The 27,576-nt window shown below is 53.7% G+C and overlaps 1 protein-coding gene and 1 long non-coding RNA gene across 2 annotated transcripts in view; one reads left to right on the forward strand and one right to left on the reverse strand.

Moving 5' to 3' along the window:
• Positions 1-148: 148 nt before the first annotated feature.
• Positions 149-27,576, forward strand: part of NEK6 (NIMA related kinase 6) — a 103,479-nt gene continuing 76,051 nt past the window's right edge. Inside the window, exon 1 of the mRNA XM_032165098.2 lies at positions 149-261. The gene's annotated coding sequence lies outside the window, so the exon portion shown is untranslated. The remainder of the gene's footprint in view (positions 262-27,576) is intronic.
• Positions 1,102-3,050, reverse strand: LOC116475644 (uncharacterized). Its single transcript, XR_004249945.1, has 2 exons — positions 2,976-3,050; positions 1,102-1,386 (listed from the first exon to the last, which is right to left on the reverse strand). It is a non-coding gene; the product is annotated as an uncharacterized LOC116475644 (long non-coding RNA).

Raw genomic sequence — 27,576 nt, forward strand, 5'->3', positions numbered from 1 at the left:
GCCTGGGGCTGGGGCCGGGCCAGTGGGGCCCCGCGGGCCGGGGAAGGGCGGGGGCCGGGCGGCGGGGCCGTCACCCCCAGCTGGGCCGAGTGCGGGCGCGCGCCCAGGGCTCCGCAGGGGAGAGCGGGAGGCGGGCGCGCGTGTGGCCGCGCGGGGCTGAGCGTGTCGGCGGGCGGGGGCGGCGTGTCCGCGTGTCCCGGGGTGTGCGCGTCCCCGGCGGGTGTGCGTGTGCACCCCGGAGCGTCTGGTGGCGTTGTTGGGGTGAGTGCGTGCGGGGACGCGGGCATGGCTCCCCGCTACCCACTTCCCGAGTGGGGACGACGGGCGGAGGAGTGTGCTGGGCGCCGCAGGGAGTACGTGCGGGTCTCAGGGAGTGTGTGTGTGCACGTGTGTGCATTCCAAAGTGATTTGTGTGCAAGCACATGCGTGAGCCTAGAAGGGCGAAAGTGTGCCTGTGTGGGTGTGAGTATAACGAGTGTGCAGGACCGTGCGAACGTGTTTATTACTGAGGTTGAGGGGCCCCCTTTGCGCCCACCAGGCCTTTGCGCAGTGATGGCCCCCAAGCCAGGGAGCCCGTGGAGAGAGAAGCGGCCTGGCATGGGCTGGGGATCGGGGCTGGGCCTGATCTGGTGAACCAGGGGCCGAGAGGGCAGACTCAGAGCCTGGCTGGGCCTGACAGAGGCAAAGGTCTTAGAGCCAGGCCGTGGCAGGACCACTGGCAGGACCCTCTCTGCACACACAGGCTGGGCGAGCGGAGGCTGTGGTGGGCCCCTCGGCCGGGCACCCGAGGACGTGTGTTTTCTTAAATATCCTCTGGGCTCCCCTGTCTTTGTTCTTGTCTCTCTCCAGCCAGGCCTGGGGGGCTGACCCTAGACTTGTCTGTGTATGTGGGGGCCTCTCTGCCTGCCCTGCTAAGTAGACGGATCTTTTGATTTATTTATACCTCGTCTAGGCTCCAAGTGTGAATCCCAGGACGGTAACAAATTGATCACAGCGGGCTTGGGACACCAGCTTCCGAGGTCTGTCCTTGCAGTTTTGACTGACAGGCTTTTGTGTGTGTGCGCGCTAACTGTTGAAAATCTTTGCAGTTGAAAGTCTTAATTGCTTTAAGGCAAACTTTAGAAACTCCAGAGCTCCCTAGTTGCTCTGACTTTTCCGAATTCAGCTTGCCTTTTTTGGGGGAAAATGTCGCCCTAGTTTCGTGTACAGTACGTGCAGGCAGGTCTTGGAGGCACGTTTAAAAACTGTGTCGTTAATGGAAGAAGAATTTCATTGAAAGGGACGCAGAGCCGTCTGGAAGCGCCTGCCCCGGACTCAGCGAGTTTGGACTCAGCGAGTTTGAGCTTACCGAGTGAACTTTGGACGTCTTCTTTTAGCAAACAAAACCTGGAAGGAAACAAAAAAGACCCACATTCCTTTTCTTTTTTGTCCTGAAAATGAAAAAAAGAAAACACCTTCTGGGTTTGCTGGAAATGCCCCCTCTCCTTCCCCCATCAAGGCCAAGCCCTCCCTGCATCCCCCACCCCCAAATAAAATATGCCTGTGGGGAGCCGTGGAATGAGTCACTCCCTGGCAGAAAGCCTGACGGGCAAACATTTGGGAAGGTTCTTGCCTAACTTCCCAGAAGAAAAGGCCCAGTATTTAAAATGGTCCCTGTGGTTTGTCAGCCTCTGCTGTCCCGTCTGCTTCGGAAATGACTAAAAAGTAGTTTGTATCTCCACAAAATAAAGTCTCAGACTGAAGGCCTTAGACCCAGGTTGGTCTGGATTTAGAGCTGTTTGGGTTTCCAGAAATGGAGCGCCCGGCTTTAACTGGTGGCATTTCTGGTGGGTTTGAACAAGGGCAGAGGAGGGAAATTGGGAGGAAGTTCCCTTCTACGGAGCAGAAGGGGCTGTGTGCTGGGACCCGTTCTAGGAGGTGTGAATCTCCCATTGGTCTTCTGTGACAGAAAATGCTTTTGGTTTTGTGCACAAGGAAACTGAGGCACACAGGGGTCAAGCCTGTGTCCTGGGGCAGCTGAGAGGAGGTGGGGGGAGAATCCAAAGTCACCTGCCCAGCCTCACAGCCTTTCCTCTTTCCATTGCACTTGGGATATGGTATTTGACTGGCTACGGTGCACAGACCTAGTGCTGAGTACTTTAGCACACATCCGTTCATTTTCTGCTCATCGTAGATAGGGTTTATTATCCCCATTTCACAAATGAGAAAACCAAGGTTCAGAGACATGACTTGCATAATTTCGTTAAAGTAGCACCACGACAGATGGTCCCCATTTATTTTTATTTATTTATTTTCTTTTTGAGACAGAGTCTCACTCTGTTGCCCAGGCTGGAGTACAGTGGCGCAATCTCAGCTCACTGCACCCTCTGCCTCCTGGGTTCAAGTGATCCTCCTGCCTCAGCCTCCTGAGTAGCTGGGATTACGGGCACGTGCCACCACGCCCAGATAATTTTTGTATTTTTAGTAGAGATGGGGTTTCACCGTGTTGGCCAGCCAGGCCAAACTCAAACTCCTGACCTCAGGTGATCCGCCCGCCTTGGCCTCCCAAAGTGCTGGAATTACAGGCATGAGCCACCATGCCCGGCCATGTCCCCATTTACTGAGGATATACCATGTGCTAGGTCTGGTGCCGTATTTCACCCAGTCCACTCACCAGCACTGAGATGGGAGCTGTCACGATGCCCATTTACAGATGAGGAAACTGGGGCACAGAGAGATGAGAGAATGCGCCAAAGACCATGTGCTAATACGCAGCAGAGCTGGATTTGAACCCAGGCTTGTCTGAGCAGAGCCCATCGTCTCCCCTACTAGGAAGGTAGCAGGCACTGTGGGCTGTGTGCCTGGCCTGTGCTGAGGTTCAGTGTCATTTTCCTGATCTTACAGAGAGGGAGGTTAAGTAACCTGGGCAGGGTCATAAACTCGCAAATGGCAGAGTCGGGATTCGAACCCTTGTCTCTGATTCCAGAGTTCCTCACCTTAAACCACATCTGGCTGCCTTTGTCGTTCTCTGCTCCTGTTGCATGCTGCAAAGCCAAGTAGGTTAAGACAGGCTAGGTTCCTGCAGGGCTGGGTTGCCGGAGACCTGGGAGAGGTCTTCCAGAAGGCACTGCTGGCCTTCCTCGCCCAGGGCCAGAGCTACTGGAGAGAAAGGGCCGCCATTCACATTTGTTCTTTTCTTTAAGTGCCCCAGATACTTTTCATAAGGGAAGTGTCAAAACAATTGTCAAAAAGAGAAGAATATTTCCTTCCTCTTCTCAGGCTAGACCAAGCAAAGGAGTTGGAGGGTGGAGAGTGGAGGGCCCTGGTGAATCATCCAAGATTAAATACGGGTAGGCACTGCCAGGCTTGTGTGGAGATGAGGCTGGGACACTGTTCGCAGGAAGAGTCCGGCGTTCTGACCCCCTGATGTCGCCTTCACCGGCCTGACTCACAGTCCTAAATATCTGACAGCGTGATCACTTGTAGGTAGGCTTCTTGTCACTTGTCATTTAAGTCCCCTGCCTGCCTTTTTTCCCTGCTCATTTCCATTTCGATCACGGCTTCTACTACATGTGCTCGAAATGAATGTTGTGTGTGAGGACCTGTGTGGTTTGGGCCGTGTTGTGCCCCCCTGCCAGTGTCCTTCAGTGTTGAAAGGAAAAGGTATTTCTCTCCTTTCCATGTATGTTCTGCAAATTGACGAACATTTGCAAATTGCTTTGAGATGCGTTAATTTAAGGTGTGAAATAATAGATCTTGTGCGAAGGCTCAGCCACATTTCTGGCATTGATGGATTTTTCTCCCGTCTGGCCTGTGATTTGGGGAGGTAAAAATAGTCCTTTTTTCCACATTTTTATCTTTTTTTTTTTTTTTTTTTTGCTGACATCATTCTTAGGAAGTGGTGTGCACATGCCATGGAACTTTACATGGAACATGGAGCTCTGGGGAGCAGGAGTGCTCCTGTAGTGAGGGGTGGTCTGCGGTGGCCCAGGCACCCCCTGGCTGTCCGTGAGATGGCTTGGAAATGAGCAGGCACTGTTGAGGGCCTCAGTGGCTTTTTGGTATTTGGCTGTCTTTTCACTTATGACTCTTGGGTAATGGCAAGATAACTTTTGGGGAAAATGTTAGTTTAAAAAGAAAAAAATTCAGGCCAGCATTTTCACTCATTCCTGTCTGAGCTGGTCCCTTCCTTTGGCCAAAGCTGAACTAAACCAATGGCCTTCTCAGACTCGACTTCCAGACAGAGGAGCCGACATTGGGGCAAATCAGTTGGTGGTGTAATTTCCTGTGACGTTAACTTTGGGAACTTGAACTTGGAGTGGGAGCTAGCATTTTGACATCTGTCCCTCTAACAGGACGTGCTTGTGTAGAAACAGACCCCCACATACACGGGCTGCGCCGTTGTCTCCGATTCTGGATTTTTCCACAGATGACTTCTCGGGTGGTCTGGTGGTAAAGGCGCAGGTCTTCTAGCCAGGCCTTCTTGGCCTCCAGCAAGGGCAGGGTCACAGCACCCCACCAGACCTGACTGGCCACCGCCACTGTAGCTGTGGCTGGGCGAGTGGGGGGGCCATGGGAATTGAAAGATGGGGTGGCTGAGATCTGAAATGCATTCAGTTGCAATGGCCTGGATCTGCACGGAGCCGTTCTTTCTTTCTCTTAGACATCTGCGTGATGGTGACCTCATAGAAAAGAAAAAAGGGGCTTTATGTAGGAATTCCATAGAGTGTGAAGGAATTTGGACAGGGGAAGGGGGAGGGAAGTTGCCATTCAGAGCCTGCAGTGCCTGCATTTTCCCCAAATTGTTTAACCCTCATGCTTCAGAATTAGGCTGAGGTTTGCGGGGTGGGTCATGTTGACCTGGGTGAACAGAGATCCCTTTAAGGAGAACTTCTCCATGTTCCAGAGGCGCGTTCTTACTGCAGGTGAGTGGCAGTATGGGAATTAGTCCACAGGCCGCTTCTCGAATGCCTGCCCTCTCTTGTTCCTTGTCCTCAACGTCTTTGAAACTTGGGCTTGTTGGGAGGACACCTGCAAAAGGATGGATGCACATGACCTTCAGCTCTAATGAATCCAAGCTGCTGATGAGGAATTCACTGGGCTCCCAATCCAGAGAGCTTCACACACACACTGGGGTTGAGACGAGCACTGGGTTTATTTATTGTGGACTTTTGGAGTCTGAAGGACTCTCGCCAGCCATCTGTTTCACAGAACAGAACCTGAGGCTCAGAGAGAACAAGGTGCTCCCCCACAACCGCATTGAGAGCGTGAGCCTGGGCACCCGATGGAGTGAGTGAGGCTGGAGTCCCAGACCTGCCTCTCATGAGCACGTTGCCCACTGAGCCTCAGCGTCATCATCTGGAAAACAGGGACAATATTATGGCCTCAGAAGCTTTGGGGGAGGAACTAAGTGAAATAATGCATTTCATGTGCTCAGCACCTTGTAAGTGCTTGATGCTCATTTCCGCAAGATTACATGAGACACATGGAAAATCTTTAATGACCAAGGACCCACCCAGGATCACTCAGCCAGGACCCTTGGTCCGTGGCCCAGAGTGTCTCCAGTGCCCCTGCATTGAGGCCCTAAACAAGGCCAGAAGTAAGTGCCGGGGACTCCTCTGGATTCCACCAGAGCACCTTCCTAGGATCATGGCTCCCAAAACAGAAGGGAAGGAGTTAGCGCAGTTTGCAAAGAGGCAGGATTTATGCACCAGGGTGGCCCTGTGGTGCCTCAGGAAAATGTTTGCCTCTCAGTATCTGCTCTCATCCCCACCTGCCCCCACAAGGTGAGGCCATAAGTCCTCGGCGTGGCGTTGAAGGGTCTCTGAAGGCCCTGAGAGCTGTGTCAGCCACGGTGTGTTATGAAGCAAGGCAGATGTTTTGTTAATTATTTACACAGCGTCGGCCCCGCAGCGGACTGCGCTGACAGGAGCGGCTGTCATAGGCCTGGCCGTGGGGCAGAAGTGAGCAGCCCTCTTCCCCTGGCAGTCCTCCTGAAAAGGTCTGCATGCCAAGGCCTGAGGGAGTCCTGCACATTTTGTGCCCCCGCCCCCCCAAAGCCATTTGGGTTTCCCTTAAACTGGTTCGTTTTCCTGAGCCAATGGAGTGATCCTTGTCCTCCAGAAGTGGCCATCCCTCTGGGGCGGCTTCTGTGCCAGCTCGTCACACCCTAGACCAAGCTGTAGTCTGTGTAGGGGTAGAGCGTGTCACCAGGCTCTGGAAGTCCACTCCTCTGTAGTCACCTCATGCGAGGAGGGCTTCACAGAGGCCCAGCCTCTACTCCCTCATCCGGAAAATGGGCCAGTAACACCGGGCACCAGCCCCGTGATCCTCAGGCACCCTTGGGGGTGATCTGCCTTAGAACTTCAACTTTAGGATTAGAATTCTGCTAAGAGGTACCATATGACAAAAAAGGTAATGTAAAAATCACAAAGACCAGGACGGGCCTGGTGGCTCACGCCTGTAATCCCAGCACTCTGAGAGGCTGAGGCGGGCAGATCACTTGAGGTCAGGAGTTTGAGACCAGCCCGGCCAACATGGTGAAACCCCATTGCTACTAAAAATACGAAAAATTAACTGGGCGTGGTGGTGGGCACCTTTAATCCCAGCTACTCGGGAGCCTGAGGAGCCAGAGGCGTGAGAATCACTTGAACCTGGGAGACGGAGGCTGCAGTGAGCTGAGATTGTGCCACTGCACTCCAGCCTGGGCAACAGAGCGAGACTCTGTATCCAAAAAAAAAAAAAGAGTTCTGCAAAGAATGGCGCCTGGCATCAGAGCTTTCCTGAAAGGCTACTAAGGATGAGGATTGTGAGCTCCGGGGAGGCGAAAGGGGCAAACCCACCTTCCTGATGCCTGTTTTACGTAAGAAGGTTTTGCATAGGAGTCATTTTAAGATACATAACATAGCCAAACTAGATAAATCCACATAGACTGAAAGCAGATTGGTGGTTTCCAGGGCCTCTGGGGAGGGGAGACTGGGGAGCGACTGCTTAAGGGACATGGGTTTTTATTGGGGTGACGCAGATGTTTTAGAATCGGATGAAGGTGGTGGTTGCACAACATCGTGATTGTAATACATCCCATCCAGCGGTTTGCTTTAAAATGGTTAAATATATCTGAGAAAAATGTTAAACAGAAAAGTTTTGGCCAGGTGTGGTGGCTCACGCCTGTAATCCCAGCACTTTGGGAGGCCGAGGCAGGCGGATCACGAGGTCAGGAGTTTGAGACCAGCCTGACCAATATGGTGAAACCCCGTCTCTACTAAAAATACAAAAATTAGCTGGGCATGGTGGCAGGCGCCTGTAATCCCAGCTACTCAGGAGGCTGAGGCAGGAGAATCACTCAAACCCGGGAGGCGGAGGTTGCAGTGAGCCGAGATGGCGCCACTGCACTCCAGCTTGGGCAATAGAGTGAGACTCAGTCTCAAAAAAAAAAAAAAAAGACAAGTTTCTCTTGCTTAAAAAAAAAATACCTCTCCTTTTACAGATGGGGACACTGAGGCCCAGAGAGACATCATGAGCAGCCTCAGGTCCCACATGCAGCCTGCTGCTCTGCAGCCTAAATCAGATCACTGTCCCAGCTTTCAGGCCAAGGCTCTGGTTGTGACACCTGGGCCTGGACTGCGGATGAAAAGTTTTGATGCAAAAACACAGACCATCCACTGTCCTACGGGCTAAGTGGACTCTCTTCTGCTAATCAGAGATGCTTGTGCTGGCTGGTGTGTGACACATTATCTCATTCCTTCATGACGTGTGTCCGGATGGAAGTCCTGGGTCGGGCATTGTGCTGGGAGCCCGCACAAAGACCCTCTAACGGCCCCACCCATTGGCCTCTCACCACCTGGTGGGGACAGAGGCTGTCACAACCCCTTCTTAGGTGCTCTTGATGGATTTGCAGGTGGCATCTTTTGGGATGTACTCTCTGGAGAAGTAGAAGAGCTTCTGGCAGTGAGGGGTGTTTGAACCCACCTGGGAGGGAGACGTGGGGTTTGCCAGAGGGCTGAGAGGGCTGGGGTAAAGGGCAGGTAGACCCCAAGGTGGAGAGGCAGGTGGGGCCGAGGGGTGAGAGCTGGGGCTGTGGAACTTCCTCCTGCTTCCTTGGCCTTTGCTGCCTTCGGTAGATGCCCTTACCAGGCACTTACTGTGGGTCATGTTCTAATCTAACCCTTAACCTGAGGGAACTCACTTCATCCTCCCAGTGATGCTGTGATGTGGGTACCATTATGCCCATTTTATAGATGAGGAAACAGACCCAGAGAGTCCAGGATCTGTGGTGCTTGATGAGCATCAGCCTGAGTGCTGTGAGGACACCCACAGCATGGGGGTCTGAGCTGAAAATTGGAGGACAGAGACTGCCCTCCAGAACTGACCAGGATGTGCACTGTGAGCTGCCCATGTCAGGGCCTGGGTGAGGGCCCCCAGGCAGCTGGAAGGAACAGCGTGCACCCAGGTACCATGCCAGGGCCCCTGAGCATCCGTCTTGTCATCGCATAGTTGTAACCTGCCTCACAGACTGAACATGCACTCTAGGAGGGGTGGGACTTGGTCTGTGGACCACAACAGTGTTCTCCATGCCCAGCATTGTGCCTGGCACATAGGAGGAGCTCAATTAATATTTGTTGAGTGAATGGGAAGTTTTAAGTGGGCACGCGGCAGGATCCTTGGAGAATGTTTATATGGAGTGAACGAATCTGTTAGCAAACGTTCCTCACTCCCCTCAGTGGGCTGCACAGGGCTGCACTGAGCTGAGCTGGCCCTTCCCTGGGAGAAGAGGTTTCTTGAGAAATGCTCATCCTCGAATTATTCCAATGAGGAGGAACCTAAGCCCAGAAGGGCTCTACCTCCCAGAGTTACAGGCTCTCCTTCCTATGCCCCTTCCCTGCAGAGGCAGCTCCCACATGTCTGCATAGGACGGCTTTGGGTTGGAATGGGTCAGTGCTGTGACTTAAAGCTGCATTTTCTACCAAGCACATGCTTATTTTGTTTAGAGGGCATATCTTTTGGGGTTGCTTTGAGGAAAGGCTAACCAAGCCACCTCTGAGCACAGACATGACTTTTCAGCAAATGAGCAGGACCCCAGATTCCACCCCATCTTAGAAAGTAGGAAACCCAGCAGTGAAAGAGGAAAGATTCTGTAGCTGATGTGGCCTTGGTGGGCCACCAGGGTGGGTGCCCAGATGGCAGGATCACTGGGCACCACATGGCACACAGAAGAGAGCAAAGGAGAGGGAGCCCGCCCCTGGGCTTGGCAGGTCCGGTCAAGTCCGCCTGGATTCAGTTACACCAGGACCTCGAGTGGGCACAGCGTGCCGGACTGAGTCAGTGTGTGTACCTTTCCTTTGTTCGTCTCCCCCGGCAATGTAGTGGCCTTTTGTATGTGTTTTAAATGCCAGCCTCCTTACCTAACCCAAGAGGAAATGAGGACTGGGTTTTTGTCTGTGCAGAGGCTGGGACAAATGTGGGAGCCGCCTGCTCTTGGAGCCAGCCTGGTGGTGACAGCGTGGCATTTGGAAAACATTCTGTGGTTTTCTCCAAGGGGTGATGGGCACACCAGGTGCTGGGCTGCCCCTGGGCTGGGCACTGGGACCCTGAAATGAGGAAGCCCCGTGACCACGTTTCACAATGCCATTCAGCAAGGGACGGCTGAGCGCCACACACCTTCTTGGCCCCTGGGGAAACACACAGGAATCAGACGAGGTCCCTGCCTCGTCTTCCTGGGGAAACATGCAGAGAAAGTACTTGTACTCTGAGCTAACACCTTTCACTCGCACAGACCTTTATGGTGTTCTGTGTCTTCAGACATGGATCGCCTGTAGGTAAGACACATCACGCCCCCACTTTCCAAACTCCCAAATGGGCTGTGATTTGTAGAAGTATTTAGTGCCATTCAGGGTCAGGAGAGGTGGTTTGGAAGATGCTGTCTGCTGTGCGAAGTCCCTGGATGCTCAAATGGCTTCTGGGGTGGCATCTTTGAAATTACACAGTCCTGAAAATTTCAGGACATATGGTCACTGTGATGTGCTAATGTTAGCAATTGAGATATTGAATGACCCAGAAAAACCCCTTTTCCTACCCAGTGCAGGTTACTGGAGAGCCTTTATTTCTCAGGAGGAGGGTCTTACACAGTGTAATTTGGACGAGCAGATAGGGAGTCATTATCCCTCATTCATTTATTAGCTAATTAAGTGGTTTATCTGGTCACACCTTTACTCCTTCAATTGCCATTCATCCAGCACTGTTTGCTGATGTACCTGGCCTGGTGCTGGGTACTGGGGGTGGAATGAAACAGAACAAATATGACTGAGTCCCTACTGTGTGCCAGCCCATAGGGTGTGCTGTGTACCACAGGTGAATGCGTTCACTTCCCAGTGGACATTTAACAACCACCTACTGTGTGCAGACTTATGGAGATGCAGAAATGCAAATAGCACAGTCCGTAGTGGTTTGGACATTTGTGGTGTTTTGATGGGGTCTTTGGTCCTGGCCCTCTCTGTGCTTGCTGTGATATACCCAGTCAGCCACTGTTCACAGGCCACGTGGTGACATCCCCAGAATGAACCAGAAACAATCCAGATGCCCCAGGAACCGACGTGAGAACAAGGCATCCCCTTCACACGTATCTCAGTTCAGCGTCTTGCCACCACCCAGCATTTTGAGACAGAATGTGAGATCGCGTGGTTGGCTAAATACATAAATATTTTATGTCTTGATATTCTGAAAATGAAGCCCAAATGCACAGAACTGCTGCACATCAGTGCTATAGATCATATGTTATAATAATCTGATGACATGTTGTTTAAATATTTATGGACTGATGTGACATGACAATGGGGGAGAGAGGAGGCTCGGAGCAGAGTCTCGGCAGATGTGGGAAGGAGGGAGCAGATTCCTGTGATCCCGAGAAGCGTCACAGGACACCTGGGTTTCTGATGTGATGTTTTGGGGTTTTATGACAAAAACAGTGGCTGACATTTATTGAGCGCTTGCCGAGTGCTGTACCCTTCACTGATACCATGTCATTGAATCATCACAACATCCCCAGAGGGTGGGGCTCTTATTAACCCCAAGTTACAGAGGAGAAACTGAAGCCCAGGGCAAGTCAGTGGTCCACCCCAGACGCCACAGTTAGTGAGTGGCCCAGGAGCAAATCCAGGCTGACCCCATTCTTCATTCTAGCTCTTAATTACTGTGCCGTGCCGCTCTAGGGGTGACAGGTCATATCCGAAAACCCCCCACCCCTGCCTGGGTGACCCCTGGGGTACTAACTGGACTTTTTTTTTTTTTTTTTTTTGAGATGGAGTTTCACTCTTGTCACCCAGGCTGGAGTGCAATGGCACGATCTTGGCTCACTGCAACCTCTGCCTCCCAGGTTCAAGCGATTCTCCTGCCTCAGCCTCCCGAGTAGCTGGGATTACAGGCACCCACTACCATGCCCGGCTAATTTTTTTGTGTGTTTTTAGTAGAGACGGGTTTCACCATGTTGCCCAGGCCGGTCTTGAATTCCTGACCTCAAGTGATCCGCCTGCCTCGGTGGACTTTCTAAATCACAGGAAAGGAAGGTGATGTCTGTAAAATGTCAAATGGGATTGAAAGGCACAAGGAATGAATAGCTTAGGAGGGGCAGGGAGTTGTGTGGAAGGGCCACTGCAGCCCGGTGCCTGGCACATAGTAGATGCTCAGGAAATGTGGTTCTTGAGCCTCTGCCCTTCCCTTTGTTGTTGGTTTTGCAGAGTCATTAAGGGAGTTTACTGCAGACTGTCCCCCGTACAAGTGTCCTGTGGCCCCTGAGCCTTTGCCTCAGCCTCTCCCTCTCCCTGCAGTGCCCTGGGAGGAATCAACTGACAGCCCTTTCAGCCTCTTACAGTCCAGCCAGTTAAGTCAAGGTGTTCCCCTTTTATAGAGGAGTCTCCTAGAGCCAACCGCAGCATGCCTGTCTTTGGGAGCCACCTGGAATGTGCCAGCTGCAGTGGCCGTTCCTTCCACGCCCCCCATGCTGTCTGTGGGGCTTGCCACTGAGTGCTCCATCCCCCCGCATCTGCTGCCATTGGTCGTGCCTGTTGTGTTATTGCACTGTGCCCTGGAGCCCCTCCAGCACAGAGGCCTCGAAAGGTTGATCAGACACCCTCAGCACCTGGAGTGGGGCCTGGCACACAAGACGGCAATAAACGGCCAACCATAGAAATTCAACCCACAAGACCTGCAGGGCAGGGGCTGAATGTCCGAGAAGCCTCTTGGGAAGTGATGGTCTTAGACCTAGTGGTGTCTTCCCATTCTGCAGAGGCCTAGGGGTGTCCCCAGGTCCCCAGAGTGGGAGGGGAAGGGTCAGAAGTCCATGGAAATGAAACACAAGGCCAGCTACAAAATTTGTGGGGCCCAGTACAAAATGAAAATGCAAGTTCCCTTGTTCAAAAAGCAGTAAAAAAAACAAAAAAAGTTTTTTCCTTTCCTTTGCAATCTCTCTCCATCTGTCATAATGTTTTTTGTTTGCTATTTAATGTCTCACTCCCTGGACACAAGATACTTTCAGGGTGAGTGCAGACCTCACAGGTGCGGGTGCACCTGCCCCCGACACTCCTGCCTGCATCTGGGCCCCTGCTGCAGGTAGCGGGTGGCAGAGGTTGCTGGGTGCGGGAGCAGGCAGCTGAGTACCCGCCCTGGGGAGGCAGCTGAGACTCTGTGCTGCCAGCATGTGCTCCATTATTCCACCAGACAACACAACACAGATTCAAAGATGATATGAAGCATTTCAGGACAGTGAAAGCGCAGCATGAAGCCGTATGCTTGGGGCTTCCTTCTTTTTTTTTTTTTTTTTTTGAGACGGAGTCTCGCTCTGTGGCTCAGGCTGGAGTGCAGTGGCGCGATCTCGGCTCACTGCAAGGTCCGCCTCCTGGGTTCACACCATTCTCCTGCCTCAGCCTCCCGAGTAGCTGGGACTACAGGCGCCCACCACCACACCCGGCTAATTTTTTGTATTTTTAGTAGAGATAGGGTTTCACCGTGTTAGCCAGGATGGTCTCGATCTCCTGACCTCATGATCCTCCCACCTCGGCCTCCGAAAGTGCTGGGATTACAGGTGTGAGCCACCGCGCCCGGCCTGGGGCTTCCTTCTTAGGGCACGGGCGGTTCACCTGGACATGAAGCCAGCCTGATGGGAGGGGCCGTAGCACCCACACACACATTTCACACAGAGCAAGGGCCTTTTGTTGGTTCTCTGCATGGAGCTGGGGCCAGATCTGATTTGAAGAGAAAGTTCTGTGTTAAGCACTGTCTGCAGACTGCTGGCCCAGCGGGTTAGTCGGCCAGCCAGGGGCTCTCCCTCTTCATCCTGAGCCTCTGGTGCCAAAGACATACCATGGTCAGCCCTCCCTGACTTAGTCTCTCACACCATTGCCAGAGATTGTTGCACTAACAAACCCATCCCGTCTGACTTCCGCTCCTTGAGTGACAAGGGTCAGAAATGAAGTGGCGCGGTTGCCAACCTTCTCACTCGGGAACAGCACCAAAAACGTGGTGCCCCAGAGATCAGAGAGGGTGAGGAGCTCGGATTCCACCAGCCATCACGCTGTTCCCAGCCCCAAAATGGGGAGGCTCAGCAGCCACAGGGAGTGACGTCTGGTTACTCTGAAAACATGGACGAGGAGGCTCAGGTGAGGGGTACTTACTTAGTACCCACTGTGCACTGGAGACCCAGCCAAGTGCTTTCCGTGTGTTGCCTTCGTTAATCCTCGTGACAACTTTGAGCTGATCCTATTTTTCAGATGAAGTTAACTGAGGCTCAGAGAATGAAGCTGCCAGTCCAAAGCCATAAGCCACACACTTTGGAAACTGAGCTTTGAATCCAGGCCTGGCTGGCCCCAAAGTTAGTGCTCTTTGCACGTGAATCCCAGGCACACTGGCTGGCTGAAGTCCCTCCCCGGCTGGGCCTCTTGCCCCGACTGTCTGCTGCATCTGCGTGGGGGCAGGACAGGGGCCAGACCTCAGCGCTGCTGCCTGCCCACTCCTGCCCCTGAGCAGTCACCCTTGTTCTTGGCAGGGAGCAGATCTCAGGGCCACGGCTCCAGCTTTTCTCCTGCAAGGCCTGGCCAGCTCTGTGGCTGTACTTATGCCCAGAGAGACAGGTGGCAGCAGCAGAGTTAGGCACACCTGGCCGTGAGTCACACCCACCTTGTGCTCACCGTGTCTCTTGGGCTTGTCACCGCCCACTCAGGCCTCCGTTTTCCCATTTGTGGAGCAAGGGGTAATAGCAGTTCCTGTTTCTGGGGCAGTTTTCCCGATCCATTGTGCTAAGGGTGTATAGTCCTCAGTTCCATGCCAGGCCCAGAAGAGGCGTTTGATACTCTGTGTTGATGGTAAACGACATGGTATGGGGTGAGCGGAGCTTGGTGGCCCCTGTGACGCTCGGGAGCGCTTCCCCAGGCCAGGGCATGTTGGCAGGCTCTCAGTCCAGAGCTGCCCTCCCTAAGGAATTCATCCCTTCCTTGTTTTCTTTGTTCATTCATTTCATCCCACAGAGCCAGGCGCTCTGTTGAGATACAGTAATGAGCCCCAGGCATGAAGTCCCTGCCTGCACAGGGCTGGTGTTGTGGTTCCTAAACAAGAAACAGGTGCAGGGTTCCTGGCCAGGCAGTGCTGGGGAGAGGTAGCTGGGACAGCGTGGTGGCCCATGGCTGCCACAAAGAATGGAGTCCCTTCAATCTCTTTCTTCCATTAAAGGGCAATCCCTGGGAATTTAACATGCTGCCTTTTGTGTGAGGTCCCAGCACTCCCAGGGTCCTGGGAAGGCCTCATCGGGCTTTGCTTTGCTTCAAGGTGTCTTTGAGAAATCAGTTTTTCCAGTTGCAATGTGGGAGTTTTCCCCAGGCTCTTCTGAGACTCACAACCGCTCCCCCTAATGCTGCTGGTCATGGGGACCCGCCTGGGCCAGGCCCTGGTCACAAGTGATCGCATCGACTTCTCTTGGTGACCTTGAGAGGCAGGTTCTATTAATTCATTTTACAGATGAGTAAAGGGAGGCTTAGAGAGGCTGCATCAGTTGCTGAAGAGCGCAGTGTGCCCACTGTCAAGTCAGGATTTGAACCCACGCCCGTGGCTTCCAGACCACACTATCGGAACCAATCTGCCCTGGTATGAATGGATGTTTTTCTAATTCTTGGCAGCAGAAAAACCACAGATTCTGCTCAAAGCAGTAGACTCTCAGCGGCCCATGTGTCAGGGCTGTGCTGGGTGCTGCAGGAGGGCTCTGCAGAGAAGAATAGAGACAGACTATTGGTGCTAAAATTGGCCTGAAGAATGACCGTTTCTGCGTGAGCCGGGATTGCGTTGACTCCTTGCTCCAAGGCTGTGAGGTGTGTGGGGTTAGGTTCATGTGACAGATGAGGAAGTGGAGGCTCAGAGAGGCTGCGTGGCTTGCCGAGGTCACACAGCCCCGGGCGGCCTTATTCCACATCCACCTGCTCTGTCTGCCATCATCCATGGCGGTCTCCAGACTAGCTTGGGCCTCCCCAACATCCTGCATTTGGATAAACTGAGGCCTAAAGAACAATTTAGGGCGTGATCCCGAGTGGGGGAGGGGACGGAACCCTTTGCATACTTGTGGAAATGGACACTCATTCCACAGCGAAACTGCCTTCAAAATGCCACTGATTCTCAGGGCAGGAGAAGACCTAAGAAATGACAGCGGGCAGTCAGGGCACGTGTGTCTGTGACAGCAGAGGGGCCCGTATCCACCCTTCCTGGGACCGACAGCCAGGGTGATGGGGTTTTATAGCATCTGGAACAGGCAAGCCTTTTATAAGAAAATGTTTCCAAAGCTGTCCCGTCCCACCGTTGGCAAGCAGTCCTTAAACGGCAAAGAAACAGCCGTGCTCCGCATTCACGAAATGGTGAGCTGGCATTTAGGCCATTTATTTAAAGCGGGAGTTGAGGAGGCTAAAGACTTCAGTTCTGAGCGGCAGCTCACGGCCTCGCTGCAGCAGGGGAGCGTAATCTTCAGGGTTTTCTTCCCATTTACGGGTTTTTTTGTTGTTGTATATTTGTAAAAATGAGGCTTCTGCTGGCAAAAGCAGGTTTTAGCGAGTGCAGCGGCTCTTTCAGGACCTAATAAGGCCCCAACGGAGGGTGAATTCCAGCAACACTTTCCTTCCCCACAGGGCCCCCCCATTCCGTCTTGCCTCATACACTTTGGGCACAGGGTACCATTCATCTTGCTTCCCATTAATGGAATTACCGCCATCACTTCTGCGGGATGAGATGGGCCCTTTGGAACTGCCTTGGGGACAGAGGCAGGATTGGCCGCCAGGCAGTTTTGCTTAGAGGGAAGGGGAAAGAAAGAGAGGGAGAGAAAACTCTTAGAAATGGATGCTTCCTTGGGTGGTAAAGATCCTTGGCCGTGGAGGACAGAGGCCGCAGGGCCCATCCAATCTGCTTCCTACTCATGTCCCGTGTGAGCCTGGCTGTGGCAGGGCATGTGATGGCCCCAGTGGCAGATGTGAATGGGGCTTGACACCTGTGTACCACAGCCCCTTGACTTCAGAAGAAGGGAAGGAGGGACCCAGCATTTATGGGCTGCTGACAGATGCCTGGCACTGTGCTGGCCAAAATTTGGGGAGTGGTATTTCTGTCCTCGTTTTTAGATGAAACAGCAGAGGCCCAGAGAGTGTAGACACTCGCTTTGAGTCACGCAGCTCATGAACAGTAGCACTGAAGTTTGAACCTCAGTCTGTCCCTTTTCGTGGCGGACCAGCAGTGCGCCTCCTTGAGGCTCCAGAAGCAGCAGAGTGCGGACTTACAGTCCGGGTACCTGTCAGCAGCCTGTCCCAGCATCACCTCCCAATTCCCCAAGAGAGTGAGCAGACATCTGGAGGGCTTTTGCTTTCATGTAAGAATGCTGATCGAGGACAATGCTGAATATCATGTATTCCACCTGGACATCTGATAGAATTTCAGAGGTCTGGGATCCTGAGAATGAGGGAGGGAGGTCGGGAGCTGACCGGTCTGATGCACTGTGCTTGCCATTCTGCATGTCCATTTGCAGCAAGGCTGGCAATCGTTGTCCTCTCCAGTGCCGGCTCTGATAGATTGATAGGGGCTGCCCGAGATGCCGTGTTGAGAAGGCTCTAGAGACTGGCATTGATTAGCAGTGTCTGCTGTGTGCACAGGAATGAAAAGATGGGTGTGAAAAGGACCAGACCTAACTTAGTACAATTCTTAACCTGAGCAGGGACCCTAGGGGCACCAGCCCTGCTTAGTTCTTGTGATTAGTTCATCGTGTGCCTCACCACACTTCCATCCCAGTAAACTCCAGGAGGGCGAGACTGTGCACAGCACAGTCTGTTATCTGTGGAAATTCCACAGATAACAGAAGGAAGGATTGATGAAGGCTCTGCAGCCCCCAAAGAGCCAACAGTTGGAATCCTACAGTGAATGTTTTTAAAAACATAATTTTAAACTTCTAGGGATGAGATGTAGGTGCCCACTTATTTAAACCAGGGCCATTTCATCCATGTCACTAACTTGCTGGATGTCTTTGAGTCATGGTTTCACCTGCCTGAGCCTCGGTTTCCTCATCTTCACTCCCAGCACTGTGGAAGGGTGACCTGGTTGATGACGGTCGTGGAGCCCAGAACCCATGGGTAACAGGGTTGGCATTCAGAAGTGTCAGCTCCGGCTGCCTGCCCCCGCCTGCCGGGCCCTGTCCTCTGCCGGGCGGAGCTCCAGGTTCTCTGGGTCTGTAATGCTTTCCTTCTCACTTCTCAAACATCACTGCTTCTGGGGAGTCTCCTCTGACCTCAGCACACTGCATAGAAACCCCTGCTTGGCGCCTCCATAGCCCCTTCTGCATCTTCCCCAGCATGGCCCCCCACCCTGTGAGGTCCACTAATGGCCAGTCCCCTGCCCCAGGATCCCCTCCAGGGTTGGGACTGGCCCACCTGCCTCTGTGTCCCAGTGCTCAGCCCAGGGACTGGGCTGTGGCAAAGGCCTGGCCTGGCACAGGCCTCGGTGACGGTAATGAGGGGAGGGAGCAATGCACCCTTCGTTTGTTCCTCAGGCCTGTGGCCATGGGGACGGCTGAGATGCTGAGACCACTGTGTCCAAAGCCCAGGCCTTTTTTGGGGACAGATAGGTCAGCGGGACGGATGGAACCAGCTCTGTGACTCACACCCGTTGTGCCTGCTACAGTGATCCTTTAAAGGACAGTTGGGTTTGATCCTGCAGGAGGTGGGTGTTTGGAAAGGTTTTGAGCAGGGGAGTGGCCCCCCTGAAGCAGATTGTGGCCTGTAGAGGCTGGGGGGCTGGGAGGGTGCTGTGAACTTCAGGAGATATGAGGGGGAACGGAGCTGTCCTGGGGAGAGTGGGGAGAAGTGGGGAGCAGCCTGGAATAGTGCCGGGCACCTGGTGTCCACAGCCTGAGCTCCTACCTGGAGACCCCTGGATCAGGGAGCAAATAATTCAGGGCTGCAAGTCAGAAAAAATGCCCCCCAGGGGCTTTAGTGGCTCCAGAGTCTCAGGAATCATCTCCGGATGGGTGACTGGGGCAAGGGTGGTGTGGGGGGCCTGGTCTTAGTCTCCTCACCAGTCAAAGAGGGCAATGTGCTTTTTGCCCTTGACTCTCATCTGACCCTGGCCCTCCATACCTGGATCTGGCTTGGGAGCAGGGTGAGGCCAAGGCCCACAGAAGCCATAGGGTCCGCCTAAGAGCAAGAGTGGAAAAAGAAAAACCACGAAGCAATAATGAGCCCGTGGCACATCGAAGGGGCCATTGAATCCCCGTGGACTCAGGATGACAGTGGCCGGAGCAGTGGTTGTCTATGTGTGGCTGGAGTGTGTGCAGAGGGGCCAGTGCTTGAGCCTGAATCTTCACAGCCCCTCCTCCACGCATGCAAATCCTAACAGTATGTTATTATTGATATGTAAATATTAGCTGTTAGCTTTTTAAACAATAATTCCTCCTCCTACTGCTGTTGTGGCTTGTTCATCAGAGCACCCTTCAGATCAGTAGGAGTTGGCCAGGTGATGAAGGCCTGCAGTTAGAGCATGGGGAGACTGTGTGAGCAGGGCGCAGAGGTGGGAAACAGCAGTTGCAGGTACCCATACGTGGCTCCGTGGAGCTGATGTGGTGGAGGACAGACGTCACCTGGGCTTGGCCTCGATGGGTCAAAGCGTCTTAGGTGCTAAGCTCAGGAGGGATGGCAACCCGGAAACCTTGAAGGTGGATAAGGAAGGGGAGATGGGGTCTTAGGAATATGTTTCTGGTAGCGCGTGTGGAAAAAGACTGTGCTAAGGCTGGGAGGACTTAGAGGCCAGTGGGGAGGCCCAGGTGCTGATGGTACTGTGGACATTCCTGAGCCTCTCAGCTACCTGAGGCCGCACTTCCACCCAAAAAGAGTACTTGGCTGGGCCGGGTGTGGTGGCTCACACCTGTAATTCCAGCACTTTGGGAGGCCAAGGCAGGTGGATTGCTTGAGGCCAGGAGTTCGAAACCAGCCTAGCCAACATGGTGAAACCCCGTCTCTACTAAAAATAACAAAAATTAGCCGGGCATGGTGGCACACGCCTGTAATCCCAGCTACTTGGGAGGCTGAGGCAGGAGAATCTCTTGAACATGGGAGGCGGAGGTTGCAGTGAGCCGAGATTGTGCCATTGCACTCCGACCTGGGCAACAGAGTGAGGCTCCATCTCAGAAACAAAACAAAGAATCCTCAGCTGTTTCTCCTGTCCCACCACCCGCTCCTACCCTTTCCTGCTGGGTGTTGGGGTGGTGGAGGGCTCTCACCTTGGCACCCTCAGCCTCTCTCAGCTTTCCTGTGAAAAACCAGGCCAATGCCTGCCAACTTGTGAGAATAAATGATAAAATCTGTGAAGCTCCCAGCACTGCCTGGGGAGAGGAAGGAAAGTGTTGTCTTCCCTGTCAGAGAAGCTGTTTTGATTCCTGGGGACGAGAGAGGCCCGCGTTCACGGGAGCACACCCACAGGCCCCATCCAGGCAGGTCGGCAGCCGCGGAATTCATTTGTATCCCCTATTTCCAGGCTGCCTCGTGAATCTGCAAGAGCCCTGCTCCTCATGTGCTGTGGAGAGTGCATCATGTTGTCCCTGTGACTGATTTCTGATCCTCCCTGCATTTATTTGTTTATTTGGGTCTGAGAAGTCCGAGGTAAAGCTGTGAGACGGGGCGCCTTTGAGTTTTAATACAGGATGCACCATCATATAAGGACACTTTGGTCAACAGCAGACTGCGTATGTGACGTTGGTCCCATAAGATTATAATGCCATCTTTTGACTGTACCTTTTCCACATGTAGACACACAAATACTGACCATTTCATTACTGTCGACTGCAGTACTCGGTACAAGACCATGCGGTACAGGTGTGTAGCCCAGGAGCGACGGGCAACACCCTATCACCTAGGTGTGGGGGAGGCAAGACTGTCTGGGTTTGTGTAAGTCAACTCCAAGACGTTCACACAGTGACAAAATCGCCTCATCATGCATTTCTCAGAGTGTGTCTCTGTCGCTAAGCAATATGTGACTGTTTATATCTGTGGCACTTTGTATGTGCTGGGGGCGTGGGCTGGGTTTGTAGGTTCCCCTAGGTGAGCAGGAGTGTCCCAGGCAGTGAGGAGGGCCGTTCCCAGGTCTGTCCGGGTGTCATTTTCCATGGAGGAGAAGTTGCTCAGGAAGGTGAGCCCAGGGTAGCCCACAAGCCCTCACTCCCTCGCAGACCCAGGTAGCTGCAGGGGGATTCTAGAGGAGACTGGGTTCTGCCCACCAACAAGGGGCTCAGCCACACCCCCCCCACCCCTGGCCCACCATAGGACTTAGTGCCCCCTTGGGATGTGGTCAGAATATTTTTAGGTTGAATGGGTGCATGAGGGTGGGGAGACGCATGTGTCAGATACTGGCTGGATGACTTCATGTATGTCGGTTGAGCCATTTTACAGCTGGGGAGACTGAGACTCAGAGAAGCTGAGGGTCTTGGCTAAGATGCCCAGCAAAGAAGTCTTCATACCACATTTGACTCCCCACTCCCTTGAGAGCTCCCGTCACCTAGAACACCTGCCCCAGCCCCTGCTTCAGTGCTGGGGAGGATCAGTGGAGACCAGGGTGGGGGGACCAAGCACGATCTCAGACCTCCTGTGTACTGGGGCACTTTGCCTACACAATCTCATCTTCAGTAGATCTCTTTCCTGGTTTTCTGATCACAAAAGTGAGGCTTAGAGAGGTGATCAATTTGGGCGAAGTTTCCCAGCAAATAGGTGGAGTGTCCCATATGTCAATTCTGGCCTGGCCTGGAGAGGACACTTGCCTGCTGGACCAGGTGGAGGATGGGGGGCTTCGACCCGTCTTGGTGGGATAGCCTGGGCTGTGATATCGGAGGCATCAGTTTCCCACCAAGAAAGAGCAGGAAGGTCTTTATGGGGGCAAACAGGACAGGGAGCTCCCCCTCGGACCCCTGGGAAACATGGGGCTAGATTGGGCCCAACACCAGCCCAGTCCCTTTGCAGCCTGCTCCAACCTTTCTCTTCCCTTTTTTTTTGTTTTTTGAGACGGAGTCTCGCTCTCTCGCCCAGGCTGGAGTGCAGTGGCACGATCTCGGCTCACTGCAACCTCTGCCCCCGCTGGTCCAAGCGATTCTCCTGCCTCAGCCACCCGAGTAGCTGGGACTGCAGGCACACACCACCACGCCCGGCTAATTTTTGTATTTTTAGTAGAGGCGGGGGTTTCACCATGTTGGCCAGGCTGGTCTTGAACTCCTGACCTCAAGTGATTCGCCTGCCTCGGCCTCACAAAGTGCTGGGATTACAGGCGTGAGCCACCGCGCCTGGCCCAGCCTTTCTCTTTCTGACTTCACTTGCCCCACCTGTGCAGTGGGAGGACAGGAGAAGCCCTTTGTCTGTTGAGTGCTGATTATGTGCCAAGGAATTTGCTGCATGATCTGATCTGATGGCCCTTGCGACTCTTTGAAACCCGGCCCCTTATTGGCACCATCCAGTCACTCCCTGGCTGCGTTTCCCTCAAGGCACGTATCGCTGTCTGAAACGACCATGTCTGTTCACTCTCGTGTCTGTGTCTACCTCCCGACCACGCAAAACCTGTGGGAGGGGAAGGCCTTCTCTGTCTTGCCCACTCCTGTGTCCCCAACCCCTCGGACAGTGCATGGCTTCACGAGCTTCTCAAGAAATGCTTGGCAAATGATGGCAGAGTGGGTTAACCCTGGTTTTCTCAAAAAGGGAATGGAGGCCCACAGAGGGCAGGCCCATCCCTGGGTCACACCGCCAGGGCAGGATTGGAGCCCCTGCCTGTCTAGGGTCAGCTGGGGCCTCTCTCACTGACCAGGTTTGAGCCTGGAATTCCAGGTGTGCCTGGGTGTGTCCTTGCATGTTCACACCGCCCAAAGAAACTTCCAGTCCACACTTGTGGCTTTGGATCAGCTCAGAAAAAGTGTGTCCTGTGACTGCTCAAGGAATCTGGGCATTTAGCCCAGAAAAGAGTGTGTTTCCTGGCTTCCTGAGAACTGGGGCCCACCCTACCCCCGATCTAGGCATGCAGAACAGGAGGGAGGGGAGTTGAAATCGGGGCCTGGAAGGGTACGGCATCAGACCTTATCATCCGAGTGAGGCTTGCCGCTCACGCCGAGACTGTCCCTGCCGAGTACTCCAGGAGAGGGTATCCCCACCATCGGAGCGTCCTTAGAGATGACAGCAGCGCCTGGAGTTGCAGGAGAAGAGACATTCCTCACGCTCATGCGAATGTTTCCCTGGGCTGCTGTCCCAGCACTGGGTACCGTGGGGCAGACATGGGTGTGATGTTTTCCAAGCACGAGGTGACCAGTGTCCGTTGGGTCATCAGGCCTCCAGGGCCACATGTTTGGAAAGCTGTTCCTGGAGCACCAGGCATCTGGTCCCTCGCTCTGTGGCCAGGCACGGGTTTATGAGGGGACCCTGCAGAGAGCTGGGGTCCTCAGCCTTGACATCTGCACATTGTGTATAATTTCACGCTTTGCTTTGCTTTTTTCTCTTCATTTTCTTCTTTTTTGAGACAGGGTCTTGCTCTGTTGCCCAGGCTGGAGTGCAGTGGCGTGATCTCGGCTCACTGCAGCTTCGACTTCCTGGGCTCAAGGGATCTTCCCACCTCAGCCTGCCAAGCAGCTGGTACTGCAGGTGCATGCCACCACAGCCAGCTAATTTTTGTATTTTTTGTGGAGATGGGGTTTCTCCATGTTGGCCAGGCTGGTCTCGAACTCCTGACCTCAGGTGATCCACCCACCTCAGCCTCACAAAGTGCTGGGATTACAGGCGTGAGCCACCACACCCTGCCTGCTTTGTTTTTCTTGAGAAAGATCAGAGCTTCCCTGCTGCATCTCCTGCTTTTCGCTTGTGTTTTCTTTTCTTCCTCACCAGCGGGCTGCCTGGTGACTGGCCTGGGGGCCTCCTCCCTCAGACCAGCAAATTGCCCAGTACTCAGAGGGGGTTCACTAGAATTACCCTCATGTTCACTGGAATATACTGGTCACATTTCTGAGAGGGAGACCCCCTTTTTGTACTCATAGGAGAGTGGAGGAGGCCGGCCATGCTTCTCCTCAGCCAGGATTGAAAAAGTCACCTAGCACAGTGGCCTGAGTCCACTGGTTTCCAAATCCCAGACCCAGGCCAGGGCTAGGGCCTCGTGAAGTCTTCCGTGGACCTACGGTGAAATAAGGAAAGGAAGGACTGGCTTGGCATAGCTACTTTCCATGTCAGCTGTTTTTTCTTTTCTTTTTGTTTTTTGGAGGCGAAGTCTCACTCTGTCGCCCAGACTGGAGTGCAGTGGTGTGATCCCACCTCACTGCAAGCTCCACCTCCAGGGTTGAAGCGATTCTTCTGCTTCAGCCTCCTGAGTAGCTGGGATTACAGGTGCCTGCCACCACACCCAGCTAATTTTGTATTTTAGTAGAGACAGGGTTTTACCATGCTAGCCAGGCTCATCTCAAACTCCCAACCTCAGGTGATCTGCCTATCTCGGCCTCCCAAAGTGCTGGGATAACAGGTGTGAGCCACCACACCCGGCCTTCCTTTCTTTTATGAAAGATGGTGATACTAGATGGATGTTTTATTTTAGATGCTGGAAAAATCTGGCAACCTATGTCTCTCTTCAAAATGTGGGAGAAGCTGTCCAGGCCTGTGACACCTCCAGGCCTGGGATTCATTGATGTGCTTCTGTGCCCCAGACACAGAAGTGGAGCCCGGGGCAGACTTTGATGCCTCAAGAACCTCTGAGTCATGGCCACACGTGAGCCCCCGGCTCTGCCCTGGTGTGCAGTGGGGCGTATTGGTTTGCTAGGGATATTATAACAAATGACTGCAAACTGGGTGCTTGAAAACAATAGAAATTCATTCTCTCACGGAGGATCCTGGAGGCCCGATGCCTGAAATCAGGCTGGCGGCAGGCTCAGTTCCCATGGAGGCTCTGACAAAGCACCTGCCGTGCCTTTTTCTGGCTTCTGGCAGGCGCCAGCCACCCTTCTTGTTCCTTGTTCCGTGTTCCGTGTTCCGTGGCTTGTCTACACGTCCCGCCAGTGCTCGCCTCTGTCGCCACATGGCCTTCTTCCTTGTGCGTCTGTCTCTGTGTCCATCCCTCATAGAAAGACACCCGTCATTGAATTTGGGCCACCCTAATCCCACGTGACCCCAGCTTAACTTGATTAGTATCTCCAAGTAAGGGCCTATGCCCCAGTTCCAGATAGACAAGGATTTGGGGGGAACATTACTCTGAGGGCGTAAGGGATGAGGAGGGCAGATCCAGGGAGCCTGCCCTCATTCCCAGGAGGAGACAGGAGACCCAGGAGCAGAGTCTGGTGGGGGAACACTGTCACCACAGCAAGGGCCAGGCTGGGGCCACAGGGGGGTGGGTCAGACACGCCCACTGAATACTCAGGGGCACAGGGGAGGGCCGGGGTCCCCCTGACTCTCTGCATCCCAAATTCGTTCCTACGCTTTCATACAGGCCCCAAAGACAAGTGCTGAGTAGGTCTTGGTCTTCAGCACGATGTTTTTTAAAAACAGGCTTGCAGCGTTTGGTCCTTTGGCGGCACCAGCCAGGACCACTGAGGGCTGAGAACGTCTCAGCGCCCAGCACAGGCCGCCAGCCCTGGCTTTGCTCTTTTGGGTTGGAGAGCGGCCCCTCCCAGTAATGACAGGGCCCCGCCATTCCCGGCAGCGCCCACCAGCACAGCCTCCCCCGCTTTGTGGACAAAGGGCAGCCTGTGGGGCAGGAAGGAGGGAATCCAGCCTCCCCTGTTCCCCCAGGGGCCTTTATCTATTTTGGCAAAGGCCCTGTGATCAGACGTTTCCGCCCTGACAACTCCCTGCCAAGTGTTCTCAAGCAAGGGAGTCCCAGAGCCCTGCTGAGCCCTACTTCTCTCCTGTGAAGTAGGAGGCAGAGTTCCAGCCCTGTCCCTCTCACGAAGGCTGGGGATGACAAGGCGAACCCTTCCCGTGCCTAGCCCGGGGCCTGGCACATAGTAGGTGCTCAGTCAATACGGAATGAGAGAGAGCATCTTGGAGCCCGGAACGTAAATTTCATGCCACTCTTGCGACGGAGCCTCAGTGGGGCCTCTTGGGAAGAAGAATCTATAGGCATTTCCTTCCCCACGTCCTGAGGACACAGTTAGCTGAGACGACCGGGCAGGGGTGGGGAAGTTGAGTGTGCGCGTATAGCATTGGACAGAGGACAGAGGCTGCTAAGCTGCATCTCAAGCATTGATTGGTCACATGACCCATTGAGGAAAACCCACCTAGACTTGGTATCGTGGGAGGGAGGGTAGTGTGCAGGGAGCCCTGGAAGGGAGCCTGGAGAGCTGGGTGCCAGCCCTGGCTCTGCACCCCTTACCAGCCATGTGCAGGTCGTGGCAGTGCCCTGTGGATCCTAATTCCTGAGCCTCCCCTCTATAGGCTTGATGCCACTGCTGTCATTTCGGCCTCTATCCCACAACTCACACAGGGCTTGCCTCGCCTCCAGGCTTTTGCACGTGCCATGCCCTCTGCCTGGGGTGCCCTGCCCCCATTCCTCCACTCAGAGCTGCTTCCCGTTCTGAGGAAAAATCCCATGCACCAGGTAGACTGCACGCACATTTCCCTGTGTTTCCACACCCTGCTTTGCAGAGCAGCGGGCACCCTGGTTGTAGTTTAAGGGACGCCTGAGAGCCCCATTGAGGATGGAGATTGGTCCCCCTTGCCTGGCACACGGTTGGTGCCCAACACTCGTGTGTCCATTGAGTGAGCAAATAATGGAATGCCTGGAGGCATGTCACGCCTCTGCTGTGTGGCTTGGTTTCCCCATCTTTAAAATACCAGATGTGGGCCAGGTGCAGTGGCTCCTGCCTATAATCCCAGCACTTTGGGAGGCCGAGGCGGGAGGGTCACCTGAGGTTGGGAGTTCGAGACCAGCCTGGCCAACATTTTGAAACCCTGTCTCTACTAAAAATACAAAAATTAGCCAGGTGTGGTGGCGCACATCTGTAATCCCAGCTACTTAGGAGGCTGAGACACGAGAATCGCTTGAACTAGGGAGGTGGAGGTTGCAATGAGCCAAGATGGCACCACTGCACTCCATACTGGGCGAAGAGCGAGACTCCATCTCAAAAATAAATAAATTAATTAAATAAAATACTGGATGTGGACTGGCGGAGTCCTTGGGGATCTGGTGAAACATGAGGCCTCAAGTGAGCGCACTCAGGTCTTTCCTGCTCCCAGGAGTAGAATGGGAGTGTGGCAGCGACCACGCACACGTTTGTTTAATGATTATCCAATGTTGACCCAAAACTATGAACAAAGCTCCAGGGATTTTCTGGGCGTTCAGCACAAAATTCCCAGTTAATGGGTTCCAGTGTCTTAAAAAGGCAGGACTGAGGCGGTTTCTATGGAGCTGTTCTGACTGCAGCTGGGCCCTGTCCTTCCACACCTGCCCCTGCAGGAATTCTCCGGACGCCTGTGGAGGCAAGAATGTGTGTGTCTGGGGTCCGAGGCCACATGCACCGCCTGGTGGAACTTTCTCTGCTCTTGCATGTCTGGTGGGAGCTTCCCTTAATGACAGAGGATCTGCCGAGATTCATCCCCAACTCCAGGCTGGCACCAGTGTTCAAGCCCCTGCCTCTGCTGTCTCCCAGGTCTTCAAATTTGCACCCCTCTGACTCTGTTTCCCCATCTGCAAAATGAAGGCAGGAATGCCCACCTCATGGGGTGAGCCAGTGGACCCAAATACGTGGTGCAGTAGGTGCCACGGAGTAGTGGCACGTGATTTTGTGGCTCCTGTTAGTGTGAGTATTCCTTACTTTAGAGAGTGGAGGAAAACAGATCAGCAGATTGTTTAAGCCAAAAAATGTCTGTTGTCTGAAGAATTTCATTTTGGAAGGCAAGCCCAGGTTTTGGGTCAGAACCGTATTCCCTCAGGAACGGCACGGTTGAACGTCGAGGCATAGTTTACAGGCTTGGTGACCACTCAAGCCTTTGAGCCCTCCATGCGGGTGCTCTGAGGTCAGACTTTTCGGGAAGCCCTCGCACAGCTGGTCTGCTTGTCGCGTTGGTAGCACCGTTTCCACAGAGCAGGCTCTGTTTGGCTATGAAT

Source organism: Hylobates moloch, unplaced genomic scaffold, assembly GCF_009828535.3.
Source record: "Hylobates moloch isolate HMO894 unplaced genomic scaffold, HMol_V3 SCAFFOLD_10, whole genome shotgun sequence".
NCBI lineage: Eukaryota > Metazoa > Chordata > Mammalia > Primates > Hylobatidae > Hylobates > Hylobates moloch.